This window comes from Pristiophorus japonicus, unplaced genomic scaffold (genome assembly GCF_044704955.1).
Source record: "Pristiophorus japonicus isolate sPriJap1 unplaced genomic scaffold, sPriJap1.hap1 HAP1_SCAFFOLD_33, whole genome shotgun sequence".
NCBI classification, from domain to species: Eukaryota; Metazoa; Chordata; class Chondrichthyes; family Pristiophoridae; genus Pristiophorus; species Pristiophorus japonicus.
The window spans coordinates 8,228,465-8,245,366 of record NW_027253106.1 but is presented as its reverse complement, the minus strand read 5'-3'; the positions used below and the strand labels follow the sequence as shown (position 1 = coordinate 8,245,366).

The following is a 16,902-nucleotide window of genomic DNA, read 5'->3' as shown; positions in this document are numbered from 1 at the left end:
TCATCACCTTGCAGTCGCCGCAGATTCTGACCGTCCCATCGCTCTTCAGCACCAGCACGATTGGACTGGCCTACTCGTTGAACGCGACTTGCGATATGATTATCTCTTGTTGCAGTCTGTCCACCACGATTTCGACTTTCGCTTGCATCATATGTGGGACTGAACGGGCCTTGTCATGAACGGGCCATGCTCCAGGAAAAAGGTGGAGCTTCACTGTGAATTTGCCAAAGCCTGGCTCAAATAGTGCCGGGAAATTGTTGGGCATGTGGGTGGACGGACCGTCATCTGCTGAGGACATGGCTTTGATGTCGTCCCAGTACCACTGGAACTTGCCAAACCAACTCCTGCCGAACCGCGTCGGGCCATCGCCTGGTACAATCCATAGTGGTAAATCATGCACCATTCCTTCATACGCTACTTTCATTGCCGCAGTGCCGATGACAGGTCTGAGTTATTTGGTGTAAATGCAAAGTGTAGTTTGAACGGCGCTCAGTTTTGGCCTCTGTGCCTTGTTATTCCACCGTTTGTCAAAGGCCTTGTGGCTGATTATCGATTGGCTTGCTCCCCTACCCAGTACCAAGGAGACTGGAATGTTGCTAAGTTTGACTTTTATCATTATCGGAGGGCTTTTGGTGGTGAAGATGTATACCCCATGCACTTCCATCTCATCCTTCAGCTGATTTGCCTCTCCTGCTCGTTCAGCGTGGTCTGCGCTGGATCCGTCGCTCTCTGCTGATTGTGCCACATTGTGAGTCCGAGGTTGCTTGCACAATCGCTGATGGTGCCCCATTGCCCCACAGCCCCTGTACATAGAGTGCTCAAAACGACTTTGATAGGCTCTGTGACTGTCCCCGTAGCACCAGCATGGCGTTAATGGATTCACATTAGCACAACCAAGCGGCCTCTGAGTCACCCTAGCCCTATCGTGTAGAGTCCTGCCTGCTGAAGGCATTATTTTACGTCTAGTACTTGCCGGTGTGCCTCGGTTCTGTGAATATATCCGCTTCGTGTTGTCGCTCGTGGATATGAAGACCTGGGCTATCGTGATTGCCGATCTCAGATACAGGGATTCGGCAGATTGCAGCTTGTGAAGGATGACTTCGTTTCAAATTCCAAGCACGAAAAGTACCTGCAACATTTTCCCCAAGGACCTGCAAAGTCGCTCTGCCCCGCAAGGCGTTTAAGGTCAGCGATGAAACTCACCACGGTCTGGCCCTCGGAGCGACAATGTGTGTAAAAACCATACCTGGCCATCAGGATGCTCTCCTTGGGCTTGAAGCGATCTTTAGCATACGTGCACAGCATCGTGTCCGATTTGTCCGTTAGTTTGGTCGCTGCCAACCAGTTGTTACCTCGGCCATATACCGATGACCCACATATGGTGAGGAGAATCTGCGCTGACTCTGTTTCAGGTGTGACCAATTCGTTGGCCACAATGTACCGGTCGAGGCGCACATCGAAGGTGTCCCAATCATCATCCTCAATAAATCTGTCAAGAATAACAAAGGCAACCATTTACGCGTGAAAATTCGTGGTCTGTAACTCTTCGCCAGTTGTTATGTTGAGAATAAATCCAAGAGGTTGTGTTGTAGACTTAAGCCAGTGCGACCTTGGACCATTTAATATAACTTTAAGGTGAGGCAGCAACGTGGTGGATTGACTTTTATACCTCTTTGCACCAAGGTACCCACAGGTGACCAATATATCTCCCACAGGTGTGCCCGCTTGTGGAAATCTTACAGACAGATAAGATTCACAAACATAGAAATATAGAAACGTAGAAAATAGGTGCAGGTGTCGGCCATTCAGCCCTTCGAGCCAGCACCGCCAATCAATGAGTTCATGGCTGAACATGCAACTTCAGAACCCGATTCCTGCTTTCTCAACATACATCTTGACCCCCTAGTAGTAAGGACAACATCTAACTAATTTCTGAATATATTTAGTGAATTGGCCTCAACAACTTCCTGTGGCAGAGAATTCCACAGCTTCATGACTCTTTGTGTGAAGAAGTTTCTCCTCATCTCGGTCCTAAATGGCTTACCACTTATCCTTAGACTGTGACCTCTGGTTCTGAATTCCCCATTATTGGGAACATTCTTCCTGCATCTAACCTATCTAAAACCGTCAGAATTTTAAACGTTTCTATTAAACCACCTCTCTTTCTTCTGAACTCCAGTGATACATCACAATATCATCACATATTCCTCCACCAACAAAATCGTGTGGGTCAACGTTCACCACAAATTAACTGGACTATCATCATCATAGTCAATCCCACGAAATTCGAGGAAGACTTGCTTGCACTCGAAAAGAGAGTTCTTTGGTGACTGAACAGTCCAATAATGGATTTACTGTCTGTGTCACAGGTGTTACAAACCTTCGTTGAAAGAAAAGTTGAGTGGGGAATCTCGTTTGCCGCAAGTTCCTTCCACTGCCTGTGCTTGCTTTCTGCATGCACTCGGGGACGAAGTTCGAGGTGCTTAGCGCCCTCCAGGATGCTGTTATCTAATTGAGGCGGTCTGTGGCCATGGACTGTCAGGTTTCGTTGAGGATGTTGCATTTTATCAAACGGCTTTGAGGGTGTCCTTGAAACGTTTCCTTTGTCCACCTGAGGCTCACTTGCTGTGAATGATTTCCGAGCAGAGCGTATGCTTTGGGAATCTTGCATCAGTCATGTGAACAATGCGGCCCACTCAATAGAGCTGGTCGAATGTGGTCAGTGCTTAGATGCTGGGGATGTCGGCCTGATCGCAGATTCTCATATTGATGCGTCTGTCATCCTGGGCCATTTGGAGGATCTTGCGGACACATCGTTGGTGGTATTTCTTTGCGATTTGTGCCGTAAAATGTAACTTTTCACAGTGGCAGAAGCTGTTCCAGGAGGATGAAGTGGAGCATGAATGCTGGCATGGACTGCTTGGGCCAAATGGCCTGTTTCTGTGTCATTGATAATGAAGAAGAAAGCTGCAAATTGCAGGAAGATACCAATGTCCTGGGCAGGTGGGCAGAACAGTGGCAAATGGAATTCAATTCGGATAATTGTAAGGTATGTATTTGGTGATGTTTAACAAGGCAAGGGAATAAACATGAATTGGTACGACGCTGAAATGTGTAGCGGACTAAAGGGACCGTGGAGTGCCAGTCCACAGATCCCTGAAGGTAGCAGGCCAGGTAGATAATGTGGCTCAGAAGACATGGAAGGTAACAGGCCAGGTAGATAATGTGGTTCAGAAGGCATGTGCAATACGTGCCTATATTTCTCGCGGCATTGATTACAAGATCTCGGAGGTTATACTTCAACTGCATAAAACACTTGTTAGGCTGAAGCTGGACTACTGTGTTCAGTTATGGTCACCACATTTCAGGAAAGATATGATTGCACTGGAAAGGGTGCAGAGGAGATTGCAAGAATGTTGCCTGGACTGTTTTATTTAAGGAAAGTTTGGAAATGCTGTTCTGTTTTCTATGGCACAGAGGACGCTGAGGCGAGACCATTTCACACTTGATTCTCTGGAGTTTTATACAGAGGTGTATAAAATTATCAGGGGCCAAAATAGAGTGGGTAGGAAGGACTTGTTTCCTTTTGCAGAGTCGTTAACAACCACGGGGAATATATTAATGTTATTGGAGAAGTACGGCTGTTTCGCAAGCTATGAGTTGGTCGTGGGAGTCTGGAGCTCACTGCCTGATTGGCTGGTAGCGGCAGAAACCCTCATACAATTTAAAGATACTTGCATGAGCATTTAAAATTGCAGTAACCTAAGAGCGGACATCGAGCTGGAAAGTGGGATTGAGGCTGGGAATTTCTTAGTCGGCCATTATCTACACGATGAACTGAAATGTCCTCCTTCCATGCTGTCAATTTTTGCAATTCCTACATTACAACAGTGACCACAATTTAGAAGTAATTAATTTGCTGCGAACTGCTTTGGGAAGTCCTGAGGTGATAGTCGCCGTAGAAATGATAGTTTTATTCTTTCACAGGGTCTGAAAAAAGTGAATAGCAATAAGGCCGGTTAGCTCTGTTGTTTCGAGCCTGATGCGAATAACGCCAAAGTGGCGCGTTTTATTCACGTATTGGCTAATTATTTTATTCTTGGTGATCGGGTAAAATTACTTTAGAGCAGCATCAATATTTAGGAAATAAACTCACAATGGACCTGCAAAGATTTGAAGCAATGCTGCAAAATATTAGTTCTTCAGCATTTAAGGTACATTTGCATATCCTCCGCGGCTTTGCGACGTCTTGTATTTCAATCACAGAATGGCTCACTGCCGCAGATTGGTCTGCAGTGGAAAATATCAAACATAAAAAAATACAATTCCGGTGTGCAATCCTTCATTCTCACCATCACGCTGCTCTGCACTGCAGCAGGCGCTTGGCCATTTGGCTCAGGCATCTCACTTTGGTGCAAAACTAATGGTTTCAGAAGATTGCAGATTCGAGGCTTGCGTTGGTGCGTTTGTCAAATCTTGTTCCAATTTTAAAGTCAAAACTTGTTCACATTCATTTGTTGAAGTTGATTTCCTTCCAAACATTGCAGGGACTCATTATTAAAAGGCATTTTTTCATTCTGTCTCCTGTGTATATTTCTCACTGATCTTTGCAAATCGTTTCCAACAAACCAACCATCACTAATTAATGCCTCTAAATTAATAGTGTTTACAATTCCAACATCAGATTCGCATCAATCAGTGCAAGAAAGGGAAATGTGATGAGATTCCAGCGCTATCCACACGGAGACAATTAAAGAAGGAAACACTTCCCGTAGAATCGTTGCAAGCAGGGTTCGAACCTGCGTGGTCAAACTCCATTGGATTTCAAATCCAACGCCTTAACTACTCGGTCTTCGCAACTTCATTAGTGATAGGCTTTAACAGTCCAATGATCGGTTCGAAATATCAGACAGATAGTCTTTGAGTTAATGTAATATAAGGTGTTGAAAAATTGTGGGGTTGAATACCACCAGAGACGGATTTTACGTCAGAATATTATGTTTCCTGCTACGCACAATCAATTTTGCAGCAAATCAAAACTTCAGAGATGTGAAACTGCAGCCCATCTCTTGCTTTTACACAAAGGCCACAATTATCCTTTAAAATCTCTGGGCGCCCTGAGTCGTTTGCGCAGTAAGAGGAGCAAGACATCGAGCCTGTGACAGGCGGAGTCCATTAACCCCTCAAATCAGTTGCAAGGGACATAAGGAAGAACAGTAGAACTCTATTCTGTTGCGTGAACCTGCAGCACAGATGACGAGAAGGCAATGCAAAACCCACGAACATGTTGCACAGAAATACGATGAGGCCATTCAACACCTCGAGCATATTACATAGGACCAGGGGTTTGCCATTCCAACACGCAACATGATGAACAGGGTAATACATTTATACTTAGGTTAACTGACACCAGAGTGCGCCACTGTCGGATGTCCTTTAGGCAATACAGGAAGTCGGATCTTGTTCTTAACCGAAGTGGGAATCAAATAAATCCGGTGCACACCCGAGGCAGTTTACAATAAAGGACTTTTCTGTTATTACACACAGGGACAGGGGGAGTAATTCGGACCCTCGAGGACATTAAACAAGCGGAGATCAATAATAGTGACATGATAATTCACTCACTGTCCAGGGGGTTTGCCATTCCTTAGCTCCAACTGTTGCCCAGAAACAGGAGGAGTCATTCAACCACTCGAACACATTACACTAGCGGCCAATCATAGTAGCATGACTGTTATTTCACTGGACTACTAATCCAGAGAGAGAAAATTACAGCCCACCACTAGAGTACGGTAATTTAAATTTAATTAAATAAATCTGGAATTTAAAAGTACCAGTATTGGTGACCATTATCATAACAAAACAATCTGATTGACTAGTATCCTTTAGGGAAGGATATCTGCCGACCTTACCAGTCTGGGCCGAGATGTGACTCTCGACCCACTTAACTGCCCGCTGAAATGGACTGGCGAGACATTCAGTTGCATATGGTTGCTCAGCAACACCTTAACGAGGGCAATTCGAGATGTGCAACAAATGCAACCCTTGCTAACGAAGTCTACATGCTTGACTTAATCAAATAAAACACTGGGACCTCCAGATTGTTGCACAGGAACAAGAAGACCCTCAAGCCCAGGTTATAGAATGCTGAATCAGGAGACAACTAGAAGAATGGATAGCTCGCTGGTTTCAAGACGCAAAGCAGAGAGTAGTGTTAAAATGGAGCTTTTCCTATTGGAAGAAGGTGGGTAGTGGTGTTCCACAACGACCTGTGTTGGGATCATTGTTGTTCAAATGTTATATTGAAAATTTGAACGAGGAAGCAAAAACATAATTTCGAAATTTGCAAGTGATATCTAATTAGGGGGGGTGGTCAAAATTGAGGACGACTGCGACAAATTACAGGAGGTCATGAAAGATTTACATTTGAATTTCAAACCATATAAATGTGAGGTGTTATATTTTGTTCTGAAAATAGGGTGGTTGCATATTATTTGAGGATGTCAGTCTGGGTGGCGTAGAGGATCAAAGCGATCAAAGAAGAAAAATGCACAAAACTCTAAAAGTTAAAACACAGGTTATCAAGCTATACAAAAGGCAAAGAAAACGAGATTATTTTTTTCTACACGTACAGAATATAAAAGTCGTGACGTTATTCTAAACCTCTATTTAACCTTTGTTAGACCACACAGAATGCTGCTTACAGTTCCATTCGCCATATTATAAAAAGCATATAGAGGCATTGAGAGGATGCAGAGTAAATTTACAAGGATGACGCATAAACAGTCAGTGCAAACATATCAGGAAAGGTTGAACATGCTGGGTCTACTTTCACTTGAAAAATGAGGCTGAGGCGCTACCCAGGTTTGGTACTCTGTTTACAAGGTAACGGTAGAGTGAGGTATATGTTTGGACATAAGGTTACAGATTGTGTGGAATAATAATCTGCTGCCGCTAATGTCCTACAGCACCTCAAGGATGCCCAGCTTTGAGCTGCTAGATCTCTTCAGAATCTATCACATATAGCAGGTTGGTAGTGCCAGATAACACGATGCAGATGTGTCCTTCGTGTGAAGACAGGACTTGGTATCAACAAGGTTTGTCCAGTTTTCACTACTACCAATATTGCCATGGACAGTTGCATCTGCGACAGACAGATTGGTGAGGAGGAGCTCAAGTAGGTGTTTTAATGTCGGAGCGACAGTAGTGATGCAGCACTGCACTTTCGGAGTTGCTGACTTTCGGTTGAGATCTTAAACCGAGACCCTGTCTGCCCTCCGAACTGGACTTAAAAGATCCCACGCCCACTATTCGGAAGGAGAGCAGGAGAGTTCACTCCGGTGTCATGGAGCCAATGTACATCCTTCAACACACATCTGTTCACTATAACATTGTTGGTTCTTGCTGTTGCAAATATTCTTTTGCATTTCCTACCTTACAAAAGTGGCCACACTGTAAAACTACTTAGCTGGCTGTGAACCGCTTTGGGAAGTCCTGAGGTGAACGACGCTGCAGAAATGCTCGGTTTATTCTTTTAGATCATCCGCTAAAAGTACACGATTGTAGGGCCGGTTAATTTAGATGGTTCATGCATGGTGCTGTTAACGTGAAGGCCGCGGGTTCCATCACCGTACGGGACATTTTATTTTTGCGTGGGGGAGGGCGGTGTTGCGAGTACTTTAGCTTTGTTATTCTAGAGAAGCTTTAACATTTAGGAACGAAACTCACAAGGGCCCTGCAAAATATTGAAGCAATGATGCAAAATCTTAGTTCTGATAAGAGCTGGTGGAAAGACGGATTGTTTCCAGCATTTAATGAACAATTCGCTTATCTTCGAGAATTTTGGACTTATCGCATTTCAATCAGTTAATGACCCACTGCCGCTGATTGGTTTGCGTTCTCAGTATCGAACTGAAATAAATAAAATTCCAGTGAATCATCGCTCATTCTCAATATAAGTCTGCTGTGTACTGCAGGAGCAGCGTGGCTTAATGGAGAAAGAGTCTGACTTCGATGCAAACACTGATGTTATCTGAAGATTGTAGGTTTGAGTACTGCCTAAACTTGTTCAGCTCATCAGCTGAATGTGGTTTCCTGCCAAACTTTGCAGGGCTCTTTAAAAAATGCACTTTTTAATGCTGTTTTCTGTGTATATTTCTCAATGCTCTTTGCAAAAGTTTCGAACAAACAAACAATCACTTTTTGATTCGAGTAAATTATTAGTGTTTCCAATTCGAATAATAAGTTTGCATCAATCATTTTAACAAAAGGCAGTTCAGGGAATTCGGTTGAGTCTCGGTTTCAGTCATCTCGTCAGGGAACCGCTGCAAGCTGGGGTGGAACCAACGCGGGAAACCCCAATTGGATTTCAAGTCCAATGCCTTAACCACTCGGCTATCACATCTACATTTTGCAATTATTTTAATAATCAAATGGTCGTTTGAAAAATTAAGACAATTGGTCGACATGCTTGCCTTCTTGTATCTCCCAGTCGATGTGAAAACTAAATCGTAGAATCATTGAAGCTCACAGCACAACAGGAAGCAATTCGGACAGAACTGGAAGGATTTACTTACCGTGAAAAACTAAACAGACTGGATAGCTTTTCTCTGCAAAAGTCAAGGCAGATATTGTCTTTAATATTATGTAGTGATATGATAGCGTCGACCTGGAGAAAATATTTGCTATTGTGCAGGAGTTCAGAATTACATGTCATCAATGAAAGACAGACACAGATTAATTCAGTCGGCAATTCAAGAGTAATTTCTTCATCAAAGTTTGATCAGAATGTGGATGGTGCTAACACGATCACGAGTTGAGGTGACTAACACAGATGCTTTAAATAGGGAGCAACCTAAGCACATGAGTGTGAAAGTAGTAGAAGGTTATGCGAATAGGATGAGTTGAAGTAGGATAGAAGTGGTCCGGGCCTGGAGACCTATCTACTTTCAAACCTGCTAAAAAAAAACTGAATGCTTCCTCTCTCTCTATGTTTATTTCATCCAGAATATCACAAACCTCCTCGATGGCAGTATCTGCTTTGCCCCTTTCTTTTTGAAAACTGATGCAAATTATTCATTAAGAACCTCAGCAAAATCTTGCACCTCCACACAAAGTTTATCCCCATGGTCTCGAAGAGGTCCTATACTTTCTTTAGTTACCATCTTACTCTTAATATATTTGTAGAACATCTTTGGGTTTTCCTTAATTTTACGAGCAAACAATTTTTCATGCTCTCTCTCAGAATTCCTAATATCATTTTTAATATAATCTCTTAACTTTCTATATTCCTCCAAAGATTCATTAGTATTCAACCGTTGGTATCTGAAAAAGCGTACTTTTTTTTCTTAATCTTCCCCTGTAAGTCCCTAGACATCCAGGCGCATCTCGACTTATTTTTCACAGCTTTTTACTTTAAGCGTACATGCTTGGCCTTAACCTTCCTGATCTCCTCCTTGAAGGCCTCCCACTGTTCCGAAATTGATTTACCTACAAGCAGCTGTTTCCTGTCCACTGTGGCCAAAACACTCCTCAACTTGGCAGAATTAGCTTTTTCCCAATTTGGGGCTTTTATTCCAGACCATCATTTTCCTTAGCAACAGCTACCTTGAATCTGACTGAATTATGGTCACTAGCAGCCAATTGTTCTCCCACTGATACCCCTTCAACCTGCCCAGTTTCATTTCCCAAAACAAAATCCAAAACCGCCACATCTCCTCTTGGACTTGTTACATACTGAGTGAAATAAATTATCTTGAATACATTTTAAGAATTCTACACTCACTCCCCTTTACACTATATGTGTCCCAATATTTGGATAGTTAAAATCCCCGACTATGACTATCCTATGGTTTGTGTCCCAAGGCAATTTGCCGACATATTTTATCTGCCATCTCCCTCCCATAATTTTGCGGTCTATAATGCACACGCGGCAGTGTGATCGCCCCTTTCTTATGGATCAATTTGACCCATATGACACATTTGATTAACCCTCTAACATATCATCCCTCTTGTATTCCATGCCTCGGCAAATTAAGGAAAGCATTCCGTATGCCTTCTGCACGATATTTTGTGCCTGTCCTGCAACATTCACGGATTTGTGGACATGCATTCAAAGTTCCCTTTGTTCCACTACACTTCTCAGTGTTCTGCCATCTAACGTGCGACCCTTTGCCTGGTTCGCCGTCCTCAAATGTATTACGACACGTTTCTACATATTGGTTTCCATAAGCCACGATTCTGCCCAGCTGACCAGTTAATTGATATCTTCCTGCATTCAACAAAGCTTTTTTTCATTATCGACCACACAGCCAATTTGTGTATCATCTGCAAACGTTTCAATCCTATGTCCTTCATTCAAATAAAATCATTGATACATACCACAAAGAAAAAGGATCCTCCTACGGAGTCCTGCGGATCCTCCCTCGAACAGCTTTCCAGTTCCAAAAACACGTTTTGGTCTTTGCTTCCTGCCTCGGGGACAATTTTGGAATCAGCGTTGCCACTTTGCCTTGGATCCCAGGGGTTTTACTTTCGTGAGCAGTCTGTCATATGGGACCTTGTCATTAGTCTTGCGAAAATCAACATGCACTACAACAAAATGCACTTGTTACCTCTTCAGAAAATGAAATCTATTTACGCAGACACGATCTTCCCTTAACAAATCCATGCTGATTGTCCTTGATTAATCTGTATCTTTCTGAATGAATATATATCCTGTTCCTCAGAATCTTTACAGATAATGTTCCCACAACCGAGGTAAGGCTGACTGGTCTTTAATTGTTCATCTATCCATTTTTAAACAAATGTTCGGCATTAGCAGTCCTCCAGTCCTTTGGCATGACACCTGTACCCAGAGAGTATTATAATTATCAGACTTTGTACTATTTCCTCTTTTCCTTCTATCGGTCCTGTGGAGTTTTCCAGCTTCAAAGCTATTACATCCCTCAACATTACCTTTCTCACTATGATTAATTCGGTTAATATTTCACACTTCTCACCGATTGCAACGTCTGCATCGCCCCTCACTTTTGAGAGCACAGTTGCAAAGTATTCATTAAAAGCATACACACATATTCTGCCTCCACACACAGATTACCTTTATCGTCTCTAATGATCCCTACACTTTCTTTTGATATCCTTTCCTCTGAATGTGTTTGTCAATCTTTGCATTTTCCTTGATTTACTTGTCAATATATTTTTCATTATCTCTGTTTGCTTTCCCAATTTCGTTTTAAATTTCAACTTTGCACTTTCTTTACTCCTCTAGAGTTTCTGAACTATTGAGCCCAAGCTTTGGCATATGTACCCCTATTTTCTTTATTCTGCGCTGCAAGCATCTTGACATCACGGGGCTTTAGATTTGTTAGTCTCACCCTTTGCCTTTAAGGAGCATATTTGTCCTGAACCCTGAGGTTCTGCTCTTTGAATGCCTCCCAATGCTCTAACACAGTTTTTGCCTTCACGTAGCTTTTTCCGTCCACTTTGGCGAAATCCGATCTCTGTTTACCAAAATTGACTTTCCCCAACTTGAGATTTTATATTCCTGATGTAACTTTGTCAATTTCATAACTACACGATATCTAACTGAGTTATGATCACAAGCACCAAAATGCTCCCGATTGATGTACCTTCTACCTGCTCAGCATCATTCGCGCAATCTAAGCCCAGACCCGCCCCCTATCAAGTTGGACTTGCTACATATTGGCTTAAAATGATCTCCTAAATGACTTTCAGGAATTCAGCACCCGCTATACTTTTCACACCAATTCTATCCTCGTTAATTTTAGCATAGTTGAAATCGCCTACTTTAATTTCCCTCCAATTGTTGCACTTCATAGACATTTGCCTGTATATTTGCTCTTCGGTGTACCTCTGGGCATCTCTACTACTCTCCCAGCCCATTTTATATTCTTCAATTTATCTCATATAGCCTGAATTGAAGACCCTTCTAACACATTATCTCACCTCACAGCTGCAATTGTTTACTTAATCAATAATGCGACCTCCCCCCTCCCCTCGGTTTTATCCCCCCTCTCACCTGCCTGACAAACATGTAACCAGGAATGTTGACCTATCGTACCTGCTCTTCTTTCCGTCATGTTATCGTAAATGCTCTAATATCATTCTCCTCGCTGACACGTGGCACCGGGCATAAGCCGAAATTACTAACTTTTTATCATCAACTTAGACGATCTTTCGAACAAGGGTGACTTGTTTCAGCATGTGTTTACAGTTGTTTCAATGAAGGACCCGACAATTCAGTCCAGTTCACAAATTGAAGGGGTGGAAAATGCCTGCGAGTGGATGTTTTTAACGTGTGGTGACCTTTGCACATAAGCCACCATAGGGACGAGACAGAGCTTGGAGTTTATCTCGTGGCATGGGTTAAGCTGGATCACTGGAGACCTGCTCTGCTGCATGGACCTAGTGCACACACATTTCGCAGTGTGGGATAGCCCGTGCTGCCCCTGGGCCGTCGCCTATTCTGTGCCTCGTACTTTGATTTGTCGCACCTCTGCCACGAACGCTCACCACTCCTCCGCCACAAACATTCGCTCCATTTCCACCTCGATCTCTGACCTTATCTCCACCACGATCTCTTTGCGTTACTCTGCAAAAAAAGTATTCGCTGCACATCCACCACGATCTGTCAGTGCTCCTCCGCCAAAATATCTGGCCGCTTCTCCGTCACAAACATTCGCAGCATCTTCGACATAATCTCTCGCTTCTCCTCCACCACAAAAAAAATGATGCACTTCATGCTTTGTAATCCCCCTTCTGGCTCCCCCAAATCAACATGCAGTGCCTCATCCCACTTGCGACCTGTGACATTGGTATCATAAGGTATCAAGTCCTCTGCCTGTTCACCATATCCGCCCAGCATCCCCTGCAACCGCTCAGTTATATCCTTGACCCTGACACCATGGAGGCAACATATTATTCTGGAGTGATGTCTGCGGCGTGTCTGCACGGCTAACTATTGAATCTTTTAACAATATTGCTCCCACTAGTCTTCCTACGTCCTGGGCAGCTGAGCCGGCAGTGGTGCCGTGGACATGGCTCTGGCTGCATTCCCCGAATAACGATTTACCCACCCACCCCCACACCAGTACTCAGAACAGAAAGCTGGGTGGAGAGTAAGAAGAACTCAGTTGAATCCTGAATTACCTGGGTGTTCCTCCTCTTCAGTCTGGCGGCCGCACATTCATTCTCACCCTGCACACGTTTAAGCTGCGAGGTGACCACATCAAGGAACGTGCTATCCACGAAGTTCTCAGCTTCGCGGGTGCACTGCAGTGATTCTCCCACCGATATGCTTTCCATCTGCCCAGCTTAATTATTAAAACGAAGTACAAAACCGCAACATCCCTTTTTTGGCTTGCTTTTATTTGGCTAACAAAAAGTTATCCTGAATGCAATTGAGCTATTCTGTGACGTCAATACATTTTTACTACTTATATCACAGTTAATATTAAAATAATTGATATCACCCACTATTGCTCCCTAATATGTGTGCAATTTTCAGATATTTTCCAACAGATTTCTTCTTCTAACTGCCTCGAATTGTTTAGGGCCCTGCAGTTCAATCCCTGTAATGCGTTTGCCCCTTTTTGTACTTAAGTTGAACCGATTTAGCTTCTTTTTAAAATCCTTCTAACTTATGAACCCTTCTCACAGCTATAATTGTTTATTTCACAAAAATTGTCATCCCTTCATTTTTATGCCCATCCTTATCTTGTTTGAAAACCTTGTAACCAGGAATCTAGAGATGCCTACCCTGTCCCTCTTTTTGCCATGTTTCTGTAATCGTTAATGTATCATCATATTTCAAGGTGTCTATCTGTGCTTTCAGCTCCTCCACCTTATTCACCCATTCCGTACATTTGGAATATGCCATCATGCACAGGCGTGGTTGGAATTGTGTTTCAAGTGAGGTTCCCCAGGGCTCAGTTCCCGGCCTCTTGCTTTTTGCGGTACATAGCAATGATTAGACTTGAATGCAGGATGTATGATTAAGAATTTTTAAGATTATACTAAATCCTGCCCTGTATTAGATAATGAGGAGGAAAGCCGTAGACAGCATAAATGCACTGAACAGATGGGCAGAACAGTGGAAAATGTAATTCAATCTGGAGAAGTATGAGGTAATATATTTGGGGAGGGCAAAAAGGCAAGGGAATAAACAATCAGTGGACGGCACTGGGACACATTGAGGAAAATAGGGTCCTTGGAAAACACGTACTCAGATCCATGAAGGTAGATGGACACATGGCTACGAAGGCATACGGGATACGTACGTTTGACAGGAGAGGCATGGAATACAAGAACAGGGCGGTTTTGCTTGAAATGCTACAAAAATCCCGAGTTGGAACACAGCTAAAGTCTGCATGCAGTTCTGGTCAACACATTACAGGAAAGATGTTATTGTACGAGGGAGCGTACTGCACAGATTTAAGAGTCGGCGAGCATTCTAACACTGAAGCACCAATCCTCGGATTATACTGATTTTCAATTTCCAAACTTCAACTTATTTTGGAACAATTTCTTTCATAATACAAACTGGGACACGGCTCCAAAATAAAATGCATAGTGGAGCAGATGCTGCATATGGAATTGTTCAATAAATGCTGGAAAAAACTCGACAGGTCAAGTAATAGCTGTGGCCAGAAAAACACAGGGCGAAGTTGTCAGGTTTATGAGCTCTCGGCAGAAGTAACCTTTTGCAGTATTATTTCGAAGTATTTATATGACTTACGTGAGTTTCCTTCCAAACGTTTAAAGCTGATGAAAAATAACAAAAAGAAAATAGAAAACGCCCCACAAACAAACGTCAATTGGCCACAAGAGGTTCAACCCACGACTGTGGCATTAGTAATACCACGTTCTAATGAATTGAACGAACCAGCCTTTTTGTTAATCGCTTCATTCAACATACTTTTACGTTAAAAGCTGATATTGTCCAGGCGTCTTCAAATCCTGCACTATCGATCAATTACATCATCAGAACATAAGAAATGGGAGCACGAGTAGGTCTTTTGGCCCCTCAAGCCTGCTCCACCTTTCAATATGATCATGGCTGATATGATCTTGGCCTCAACTCCACACCTCTTCACGCACCCGATAACACTTTACTTGTTTATCTCTCAAAAAACTGTCGATCTCGGCTTTAAATCTGTTCAATGACCCAGCCGCTTCTGCTCCCTGGGGCAGAGAATTGCATAAATTTACTACGCTTTGAGAGAAAAAAATTCTCCTCAGCTCAGTTTAAAATGTGCGACCCCTTATTCTAAGACGATTCCTCTAGCTTTAGTTTCACCAATGAGTGGACATATCTTCTCTGTATTCCCATTTTCCGATCCCGCTTATTGTCATAAGTTTTAATAAGATCACCTCTCATTCTTCTGAACTCGAGTGTGTATAGGCTCAACCTACCCAATCTTTCTTCAACGGTCAACCCCCTCAACTGCGGTGTCAACCAAGTGAATCTTCTGTGAGCAGTTTCCACTTCAAGTAAATCCTTCCTTAAATATGGAGACCAAAACTGCAAACAATACTCCGGTGGGGTCTCACCAATACCCTGTACAGTTGCAGCTGGAGTTCTCTGCTTTTATACTCTATCCACCTTTTTAAAATGGCCAGCATTAAATTGACCTTCCTTATTACTTGCTGCCAATGCATACTAACTTTTTGTATTTCATGCACAAGCACCCCTCGGTCTCATTGTACTGAAGCACTTTGCAATGTTTCTCAATTTAAAAAAAAAATTGATTTGCTATTATTTCTACCAAAGTGCATAACCTCACATTTTAACACATTATAATCCATCTGCCAATTTTTTTCCCACGCAATTAACCTATTTAAATCCCGTTGCAGATGCTTTCCATCCTCGTCTCAATTTGCTATCCCACCCATCTTTGTATCATTAGCAAACTTGGCTACATTACACCCGGTCCCTTCATCCAAGACATTTGTCTCGACTGTAAGTAGTTGACACCTGCCGCAACCCACTAGTCATTGTTTGTTAACCGGAAAATGATCCATTCATCCAGACTCTCGGTTTTCTGATAGTTAGCCGATATTTTAAATCCAACCCCGTGAGGTTGTACTTTGTGCAGTAATAACTGACGTGAAACTTATTGAAAGCCATCTAGAGGTCCAAATACATCAAATCTACTTCTTCCCCCTAATCCACCTGCTCGTTACATCCTCAAAGTACTCCAGAAAATTTGTCAATCATCAATTCATTTTCATAAAACAAAGCTGATTCTGCTTGATTGAATCATGTTTTTCGAAATGTCCCGCTACTTCTTACTTAATAATGGAGTCCAGCATTTTCGCAACGAGTTATTTTAGGTTAACTGGTCGATAGTTTCCTGCTTTTTACCTGCCTCATTTTTATAAATAGTGGTATTACATTTGCTGCTTTCCAAGCCGCTGGGAGCGCTCGAGAATCCCGGTCATTTTCGTAAATAACAACCAATGCATTCACTATCAATAAAGCAACTTTTCTTAAGACCCAAGGATGTAAGCAGTCAGGTCCAGTGAACTGGACCGTCTTTGGTCCCATAATGCATTACGTTCCTCTCTCATTATCACCCCTTGTTTTTCCACTATTCGGATGTTTTTCGAGCCTTCTACCTTCGAACTTCGGCCTTTGACCGACACAAAATATGTGGTCAACGGCTTTGCCATTTCCCGGTTCCACATTATTAATGCCTCAGTCTCATCCTCCAGGGGACACACATTTCGTTCGCAACACTTTTCCATTCAACGTACCTGTAGAAACTCTTACTATCTGTTTTTACAATTGGTTTGTGTCGTGCTAGTTTACTTTCATAATCTATCTTCCCTCTCTTTAACATTCTCTGCTGGCTGTTAAAATTTACCTTCACGACTCTC

The 16,902-nt window shown here is 42.8% G+C and overlaps 1 non-coding gene across 1 annotated transcript; it reads right to left on the bottom strand.

The window, feature by feature from the left end:
- Positions 1-8,322: 8,322 nt before the first annotated feature.
- On the bottom strand, positions 8,323-8,404 carry trnas-uga (transfer RNA serine (anticodon UGA)). Its single transcript has one exon. It is a non-coding gene; the product is annotated as a tRNA-Ser (tRNA).
- Positions 8,405-16,902: the final 8,498 nt, after the last annotated feature.